Here is a 10,556-nt window from a genome sequence, read left to right on the forward strand (position 1 = left end):
TATAAACGACTATGCCAAATTCGATCAAGATCGGGTGACTATATCATATAGCTCCCATAGGAACGATCTTTCGAAAACAGTGACTTTCCTCAATAACTTCGTTACTTTTGACGCGATTGCTTTCAAATTAAACATTTGTTAGTTTAATATATCTGTTAATGACTGTTCCAAATTTGGTAAGGATCAGGTATATATATCATATAGCTCCCATAGGAACGATCGGTGGAAAACAGTGACTTTGATCAATATCTTCGTTATTTCCTATGTAGGCCGTTCTTTCGGAAACATTAGCCTTTTTAGCTTAAACGTTATTCCACTTTGATGGCTATAGGTAAGGAAAGAGTTACCAAAAAAATTGCAAGGGTATACAAACTTTGACGCGGTCGAAGTTAGCCCCGGCCCTCTGGTTAAGTCTCTTTTCATCTCTGGCCACACTGCGCGCGGTTTGCACGCGTATTTTTCTTGTAGTTGATTTATAAATTTTTTTGTGAAAATAGTGGAAAAACATCTTCAATTATGGCGCAATTCGATCTAACACGTATCAACTGTCAATATCTGGACAGGCATTTAACATTACCTCTTCTGGCATTTTTGTGCGGCAAGGAGATCTACAACCAACAAGAACTATTGGAATACATTCTGGAGACCGTAAACAAGACGAACATGATTGATTACACTATGGACACATGGAAGCGATTGAATCTTAGCCAGGAGATGCCCGAAGAGCTAGTGCAGCGAAAAGCCGAGGTGCTGGCTACGCTCAAGCAGTTGCAGAACGAAGTGGCGCCCATCATGAAGGCCACCGATATTCTGAAAAACGGCGAGAGCATGAAGGATTCGAAAACATTTGTTAATGCCTTGCAAAAGGATTACAATTTTAAAATGGAACATTTATATAGCGCCTACAAGTTGGCCAAGTATTTGTACGAGTGCGGCAACTATCGGGAGTCCACCTCATATTTGTATTTTTGTTTAATTGTCATGGCTCCGAATGATAAGAACTATCTGAATGTTTTGTGGGGTAAACTGGCGGCTGAAATTCTAACATTGAACTGGAACACGGCTTTGGAGGATCTGACACGTCTGCGAGATTACATTGATAGTGCCAATTTTTCAACCATTCAGGCCCTGCAGCAGCCGACTTGGCTCATTCACTGGTCGGTGTTGGTTTTCTTCAATCATCCGAAAGGCCGGGATCTGATTATCGAGATGTTCCTGTATAAGCCATTGTATTTGAATGCCATTCAGACCATATGCCCGCACATAATGCGCTATTTGGCCACCGCCGTGGTCATTAACCGTACCCGTCGCAATGCCCTAAAGGATTTGATAAAGGTTATATATAGACGTAGTCGTACAACGCTCAGTACGAACAAGTGGCCCATATGACACCAGGCCCGGGCCTGTTACGAATGACCCTAAGTAAAGTTAATGTTACAACCTCTACCCACTCCGACCTAAGGGCATAGGCGTATTACATATATAAACATAAATTAAACTAAAGAAATAGAAAATATTAAATGTAATGAGAGAATAGGTTACATATAAAAAGAAAACAGGATATGTTTAAATAAAGATGATTACAACTAATTACGAGCGAGGAATGAGAAGATCGCAGTTTTTATACCCGGAAGCGATGTTTCGGAACCGCTAACGTGCCAAAGTCTGTTGTAGTCACTACATAGTATACGAAAAGGTTAATGCAGAGAATAGTTAGTTGTGCAAGTGGGAAGTATAAGCGGTGTGAAATTGCGGGTCATTCTAGATGGAACAGAAATGTTAATTTGGCTCAACAGCTCGGAAGAGTCAATCTCACCATTCAAAAGTTTGTAAAGAAAAGTTACACCAAGCATTGTTCTACGATTAGTTAAAGAAGGAAGGTTAATTAACTGAAGTCGACTAGAATAAGATGGAAGTTGTACAGTTGGATCCCAGCGCAAATCACGAAGGGCAAAGAGTAAAAACTGTTTTTGTACAGATTCTAATTTGTTTTGATAAAACTCATATTGAGGAAACCAAACACAAGATGCATATTCTAATATGGGCCGGACTAAAGAAGTAAAAAGTATTTTGGTAATATATGGATCCTTGAACTCCTTCGACCAGCGCTTTATAAAGCCAAGAACACTCTTAGCCCTACTAACAGTAGTCGATATATGCTGATTAAAACTAATTTTGTTGTCGATTAAGATCCCCAAATCTTTTACAACCAAGGAAGTATTATTAATTTTTTCTAACGGGAAATTATTTAAAAAGTAACTCGTTAATTGGGGAGAACCTCTATAGAAAGACATAACTTTGCACTTAGAACAGTTTAGAGATAACAAGTTAGTCCTACACCACCCCTGAAAAGCATTCAGGTCAACTTGCAAGGTATGACATGAGAGAGAGTCTACGATGCGATTAGCGATTTTTACATCATCGGCATACATAAGAACTTTGGAATTTAAAAGAACGGTGGGGAGATCATTAATAAAAATGGTAAATAATAATGGGCCAAGGTGACTGCCCTGTGGGACTCCCGATTCAACACAAATGATCTTAGAAAGAGAGGACCTAAAAAGAACCCTCTGCCTCCTATTGCTTAGATATTGTGAAATCCAAGCAAGCAGAGCATCCGGAAAGCCAACTAAATTCAGCTTATGTAATAATAAGGCATGGTTTACCGAATCGAAAGCCTTACTGAAATCCGTATATATAACATCAGTTTGCTTTTGTTTCTTAAAACCTTGGATTACAAAAGATGTAAACTGTAAAAGGTTAGTTGTGGTAGACCTATTCTTGACAAACCCATGCTGGTATGGCGAAAAAATAGATTTACATAAATGCTGTATTTGAGACGTCATAATTTTCTCAAACAGTTTAGGTATCGCTGACAATTTAGAAATTCCTCTGTAATTAGTGACGTCGGATTTATTGCCACATTTGTGAAGAGGTAAAATGAACGAATCCTTCCATATAGTTGGAAACTCGGACAGTGTAACGGACAACTCAAAAAGCTTAAGTAAAGGCGAGCACAATGACTCTGCACAAAACCTCAGGACACAAGCGGGAATACCGTCTGGGCCCGGTGAGTATACCGGCTTAATCGTCATTAGTTCCTTAGCTACCGAACTTTGCGTTATAATAGGATTAAGAATACAATTGGATTTCGTTATAGGATATGGATATATCTGGCTAGAGTTGTACTTAGTAGATATGTACGTAGTCGAGAAGAAGTTAGCAAATAAATTAGAAATAGATTGATCAGAAGAGGCCGGATCATTATTAAAAACTGCGAACGATGGAAGGGAGTTAGAATTTCGCTTTGAGTTAACGAAACTATAGAACTCTTTAGGATTTTCGGAGAATTGCAACTAGCAACGTTGTAAGTAATTATTATAGCATTTAGAATTAGAAACAATAAAATTCGATTTAGCAACCAAGTAACGAGACAGATCCGATGATAAACCCGTGACTTTATATTTTTTGTAATACCTAGACTTAAGATTCTTCAGTTTTGACAGCCCCCGCGTAAACCAAGGTGATTTTTGCGTCACCACAGAAGACACTAGGGGTACACAGTCATTAAAGATCGAGTCAACAGTGGTATAAAATACAGAAATGGCGGAATTCATATCCGTACAAGTGTATAAATTAGTCCAATCGGTATTAAGAAAGGCATTGTTTAGTGCGACAAAGTCAGTCTTCCGAAAACATCGGGTGCTTACCGTAGGATCACACTGCGAGATGGGCTCGCGGCTGGAAAACTCAATAGATAACTCTAAAGTTGGATGATAACTATCCTCTGGTAACACCATTGGACTAGTTCTAGATACTTCACAAAAGCTAGGATCAGAAGTAAAAATCAGATCCAGAAATCTGCCAGACGTATTAGAAATCGAATTCAGCTGGGCCAACGAAAGCTCAAGCAGACCATCAATAAAATCATGACACCCAGAGGGCAGCAACGTTTTGCTACCATTAACTGTTGACCAAGTCATAGTGGGCAGGTTAAAGTCCCCTAGGACAATTAATAAGTCTCTGTCAGAAAGTAGTTCAACTATAAATTTAATAGAATCTAAGTGTAGTAAATAGGTTGGCCATTCCGATTGGGGCGGAATGTAAGAACAGGTAACAAAAATGGAAAAACGAGTAAAAGATACCTTAACGCATATAAATTCGATAGTACTTGAGACAGGTATTGTTATCAGACCCTATGATAGGGCGGAATCTACAGCAATAAGAACTCCACCACCCCTACGATTAGTACGATCACGTCTAAAAATATTGAAATTAGAGGGTAGAACTGTGGCGTCAAAAACGTCAGGTTTTAACCAAGTCTCAGTAAAGACAATTAGGTCAAAATCAAAAGACAGACCATCTACAAAGAGTTTAGTAAGTTTACTATTAAGGCCTCTGACATTCTGATAGCCGACAGAGAAGGAAGTTGTTAGTTTTTTGATAGAGTAGAAGAAGGAATAGATAAGGAAGGAGTGGGAATAGATGAGGAAGAAAGAGAAATAGATGGTGAAGGAATCCTTGTTTGGCCCCGTGTCTTCTTTTTTCTGGATGTAAACTCCTTCACAATTAAGCTTTTCGGCCAGAAGCTAGAACTGCAGATACAGTCAAAGAACTCAATTGGAACACTGATTTTAAAAGATGAAATTTCTCTAGAATATGAAAATTTGAACTTTTCTATTGATATATTGGAGACATTCAGTTTAGCCCGAATATGGGCCATGACATCATCCGATGTAGCATCAGGGAGAAGTCTCGAAACAAAAATGTGTTTTTTAGGTGGCACTCCCACAAATGGTTTCGGCATTGCAGGTTATACAACAGGAGTCGTATACATACCGCGATCCCATTACCGAATTCCTCGAGTGCCTGTATGTGAATTTTGATTTTGAGGGTGCTCGTCTTAAGTTGCACGAATGCCAGACAGTCATTCTTAACGATTTCTTCATTGTGGCCTGCCTTAATGAGTTCGTCGAGGACGCGCGTCTAATGATTTTTGAAACTTTCTGCCGTATCCACCAGTGCATCACCATTAGCATAAGCTGAACATGAAGCCCAACGAAGCCGAATGCTGGATAGTCAACTTGATTCGAAATGCCCGGCTCAATGCCAAAATTGATTCAAAACTTGGTCATGTAGTGATGGGCACTCAACCCTTGAGTCCCTATCAACAATTGGTGGAAAAACTCGCTGTCCATGCGTTCGGAGCATTTGGCCGGTCTAATTGAGCGTAAGAGCAAACAAAAAAATCAAGAATCCATTGACTCCTGGAAATATTATTAGAATCGTGGCCTAATCATAAGTTAAAGATAAATTTTGTATTGTAAAACAATGGCGAGAACGAGATTTTCGCATATTGGGCGAATAAAACACCATCCTTGTTCGCATAACAAAAAAAAAAAAAAAAAAGTCTTCTTTTTCCGTTTCCATTCCTGTGACTTCTGGTGTACCTCAAGGTAGTCATCTTGGCCCTCTGCTTTTCACATTAATCAACTGGTCACTTATTTTCTAAACAATAGTCCTTTAGAACGTCTAAATAATATGAATGATTTGGGCGTACTTATGGACCATTTAAATTTTAACACCCATTTCGCGGGACGGGAATTGATCACCGAATAATTAGCAGCGGGAGTGATAGTCACCGTCTAGCTATAGCCGTTAGTATCTAGTATTTTGTATTTAAGTTATTTGGCGCCTCTTTGCGTCTCTTGTTGTGTAAGCCGAGAAGGGCACACTGCGGTAAGAATAGGTCCTAATTATACTTACACATATACTCTTAATATTAATCTTTATAGAATAAAACATCCAATGAATTACTTTTGAACGAGATGCGTTTGAACTTAAGACAGCGGTTGTTAAAGGCAAACTATCGGCTGAGAGAGAGCGACGTTTTTTATTCGCAGTCCTATTTAATGGTCTTTAGAACGTTGCAACTGGCGACGGAGCTGCCTGTCACCACAGTGGGTGTCAAAGCGAAGGCACTAAGAATAACCACAGTGCGTTATGTGTGCAGTCCTGTTGGATGGACTATTGAGCGTCGCAACTGGCGACAAAACTAAGAATCACCACAGTGGGTGATATATGTACAGTCCTATTGGATGGACTATTGAACGTCGCAACTGGCGACGGAGCTGCGTGTCATCACAGTGGGTGTCAAAGCTAAGGCACCAAGAATAACCACAGTGGGTTATATGTGCAGTCCTATTTGATGGACTATTGAGCGTCGCACCCGGCGACGGAATTATAGTGTATATGGATGTACGGACTTTGAGAACAATCAGCGTTTGGTTAAAGCTCTTAAGGGCGATGCACGTGAAACTGTTAAATCACTGCTAATCCACCCCAAAAATGCGAAAGCCGTCATAAACCAACTAAGATTTCGTTATGGGCGCCCGGAGCAGCTTGTACTCAGTCAGCTACAAAGCGTACGTGAAGTTCAGCCGATACAAGAGCACAATTTAGCAAAGATCATTCCAATTGCTACGCGCGTGAGTAACCTGGCTGCGTTTTTACAATTCATCAACGAGAGCCAACACCTGGCTAATCCAACCCTGTTAGATGAACTAACCTCGAAATTGCCGCAAGAGAATGGACTGGGCTAGACGCGCCGCATCTATAAAGCCTTACCCGACTGTCGTCGACTTTAGCGTCTGGTTAGATGAACTAGCTAACGTGATATGCACAATTGTGGACTCCGATTACAGGGAAGGCAAACGACGAGTACTGTACACGAATTTTGAAGAGGAGATGCGCATAAAGCAAGATATAACCAAATGTATTCAAGGATTTGGGCCTCAATGGAGAACGTAGTCAACTTGCAGTCAAATGGTTCAAAAATATGACAACCCAAAAGCCAACAAAGAGGGTATATTTACAGATCAGTGGACATGATAAGAACAAGAAGTAGGAATTGAAGAATGTGCATGCAGTGGATGGGTTAGATCTGCCAAAAAAAAAAAATTTACTCAACATTAAAATTTTTCATATCATATGAAAATATATCATAACGTATGGGATTTATTTAATATCGCCCATATATATGAAAAAAAAAAAAATTTACTCAACATTCAAAATTTCTCATATCATATGAAAATATATCATAACGTATGCGATTTATTTAATATCGACCATATATATGGAAAAAATGTACTAAAAAGTAAAAATATTAATATCGCCCATTTATCGTATGGGAACATCCATATCATATGGGAATATGCATATCACATACGAATGTTTTATACTTTGGTGATTTCTTAAAAACGCCCATTTTTGTATGGGGAAAAAATGTAAATTTATTATTGAGTGGTACTTTCAAACATAAATGGTCGATTTAGAGAGTATGTGGCAAAAAACCTACTTAGGTGGTGTGATGTCGAGCATGGTCAGTCATATGTAATATTAGTCTTGTGTCGACAGTTGAAGCAGACGGACGTGTTCGCGGACAATTAAAAATCGGAATCGTACTCTCTCTCTCTCTCTCTGACAAACTTGCAAAGACTGCACCAAGTAACGGTGCCTTAAGCTCATATTACCTGATTGGCTAGCGAATCAGAGGGTGACAGAAAAGTGTTGCATACTTTCGGGCATAGAGATTATTTTATAATCATCACAGACTTGTAGGCGGAGGTGGCCTTAATAGGCATAATGGACTCGCCATCCACAACCAACGCACCAATACCAATATCACCATCGTGGCAGTATAGCCCAAAGCCAAAGCCAGTGCAGACCAATCATGCAAGAGGTGCATCAATGCCAAAACAGGCTAAGGTTTCACAAACCAAACCCAAAGCCAAGAGAGTCATCCATATGAGCGAAAGCGACAATAGCTCCTCAAGCACCGAGCCTGGGGAAATGAAAAGAAAAACCCCATTGCACACAAAGCGACAATCCGGTATCACCAATGCTCCGAATATTGGCAACAAGGAGGCCTCAAGTAGCAGCAACAGGTTCCAAATTCTCTCAAGTGATGAGGAAGAGGAGGACAACGACGATAAAATGGAAGGAGGAGAAGCAATCCAAGAGCAGGCCCCCAGAGTACCTGTGCGGATAATAAAGCCCCCCCCAATCTTTGTTCCGGGTGTTGTTAACATAAAGGACATGCTATCGGACGTATCTGCGGTCATTGGAAAGCAGAACTTTACCTACAAGTCGGGCAGAGACGGATGTGTGAGGATTAATACACCTGACAAAGAGAGCTTCACTAAGCTCAAAAACTTATTAATTGAAAAGTCGAAGCTCTTTCAAACATTTCAGCCAAAGGACGAGCGTGCATACCGCATCGTCATCAAGGGATTGCACCACTCAACTGATCCAGCCGATATAAGGGATGCGCTAGCTGCCTTAGGACACACCTTTAATCAGGACTACCTCCAAATAATCAATTCACAAGCACATTTCCCAGTTGAGGCATATACTAACGCCGTGCCTAGGATCCTAATAGTCCTGGATCACAAGTACCTTGTCGTGCCATCTAGCACCTGGGAAACCTCCAATCGAGGACCGTACGTGGCCGTTACTAGGTTAGGATGGGATGTTTCTGGGACGTTCCACAAACATCAACATAGATCTGCACCAAAGCCATGTCTATTTACCACAACGGACACCGATGAAGTTCATAAGATGGTCAGCGAATACTTTGAACTGGAGAACCTGGGGGTGAAGCCAACTCCACCAGCCCCTTCAGAAGACGACATACGGGCACAAAGGATTTTGAACGAGACGACGGTAGAATTACGCGGGCGGTACCAGACGGGATTAATCTGGAAACGCGACAACGTGAATCTACCTTCCAGTTATAAAATGGCATTAAATAGGTTGGAAACTGTTGAAAGAAAAATAGTAAGAGACAAACAGTTTGCCCAAGAGTCTAAAGGATAAGGATAAGCATAAGTAAAGGATACGCCCGACGTGTAGAGCGAGAAGAAGACACTGCAGTCGGCAGCAGCAAACTATGGTATTTGCCACATTTCGCAGTGACGAACCCGAATAAGCCAGGGAAAGTTCGGCTAGTCTTTGACGCGGCTGCCAAAATGGGCAACGTGTCACTGAATTCAGAGCTTTTAAAGGGACCACAGCTCTATAGGCCGCTTCTTTCTGTTCTATTCCATTTCAGAGAAGGAGCTGTTGCGGTCACCGGAGACATCAAAGAAATGTTTCACCAGGTCTATGTACAGCCCCAGGACCGACGTGCTCAACGGTTCCTGTGGCGGGATGGAGATAGACAACGAGAAGCTGATGTGTACGAGATGCAGTTGATGACCTTTGGAGCTGCCTATTCTTCAAGTGCCGCACATCATGTCATGACGCTTAATGCGCTGCGTCATCAACAAATGGACCCACGTGCGGTCAAAGCTATTATAGATTATCACTATGTGGACGATTATGTGGACAGTTTTGCCACTGAGGGCGAAGCTATAGCAGTCTCTACCAGGGTCAGAGACATACACAAGACTGGAGGACTTGAGCTACGCCGATTCCAATCCAACTCACCTAGGGTTGTGGAGTCCTTAGGTCATGAAGGAACCACCAACACAGTTGGGTGGGCTGAAGCAGAGGAGAAAATTCTTGGATTGTATTGGCAGCCAGCGACCGATGAATTTAGGTTTAATGTGAAGTACCAGAGGATCAAGGAGGATGTTCCTACCAAGAGGCAATTCCTCAGTTTAATCATGTTATTATTACGCGAGATTTGGCGAAGGAATGTTTTATGGGATGAACCATTACCAAAGGAACTCAACAGCGCCTTCCAGAAATGGCGCCATCAGTTAGAATAAGTGGGTTTGTTCCGATGCCCGCGACACTACGCCAGTGAGTCGGCGTACGCGGCTGTACTGGAGGGCCATCTACCAAAATGGGGATGTACGAGTGAGCTTCGTTAGTGGTAAAACGAAATGCGCTCCGATGAGAACCATGTCAATTCCAGGACTGGAGCTGCAGGCAGCGGTGCTGGGTACGCGCTTAATGAACGCTGTGAAGAGTGGACACTGCATGGAGGCGGAAGATGTCATTTTATGGACAGATGCCAAGACGGTGCTGCGTTGGGTATGCAGCACTCATTGACGTTATAAGCAGTTCGTCGGTAACAGAGTCACAGAAATCTTAGAATCCACAGATGCTTCCCAGTAGAGATGGGTCCCCACCGCGGACAACGTGGCGGATGAGGCGACGAGACCACAAGGGCAAGCTGATTTTAGCCAGAAATCGCGATGGATGTGCGGGCCTAAATTCTTACAGTAACCACAAGATTTGTGGCCCCAATTAACTACCGATCTGACAGTCATCGAGGTTGCGGCCGATGTCGAAGAGTCACCGTTTGAGTTTGCCTTGGTTGTTGCTAACGACAAATTTATACAATTTCAGAGATTCTCCGAGTACAACCGACTGTTGAGGACTATGACTTGGGTCCTCATATTCGTGTGTCGATGCCGTCGTCAGCAGCGTGAACATGGAAAATATGGATTGACTGCAGCCGAATGTGCGGAAGCCGAACTCGTCTTGGTTCGTGTTGCTCAAAGGGAAGCGTTCCCAGTCGAGTTGCATCGCCTAGCTGCAAACAG

At 41.8% G+C, this 10,556-nt stretch overlaps 2 pseudogenes; both read left to right on the top strand.

Annotated features, from left to right (window-relative positions):
- Positions 1-422: 422 nt before the first annotated feature.
- LOC6652723 lies at positions 423-5,390 on the top strand (annotated as a pseudogene).
- Positions 5,391-7,644: 2,254 nt separating this feature from the next.
- Positions 7,645-10,236, top strand: LOC124460993 (annotated as a pseudogene).
- The last annotated feature ends 320 nt before the right edge of the window (positions 10,237-10,556 follow it).

The sequence above is a fragment of the Drosophila willistoni genome, unplaced genomic scaffold, assembly GCF_018902025.1.
Source record: "Drosophila willistoni isolate 14030-0811.24 unplaced genomic scaffold, UCI_dwil_1.1 Seg169, whole genome shotgun sequence".
NCBI classification, from domain to species: domain Eukaryota; kingdom Metazoa; phylum Arthropoda; class Insecta; order Diptera; family Drosophilidae; genus Drosophila; species Drosophila willistoni.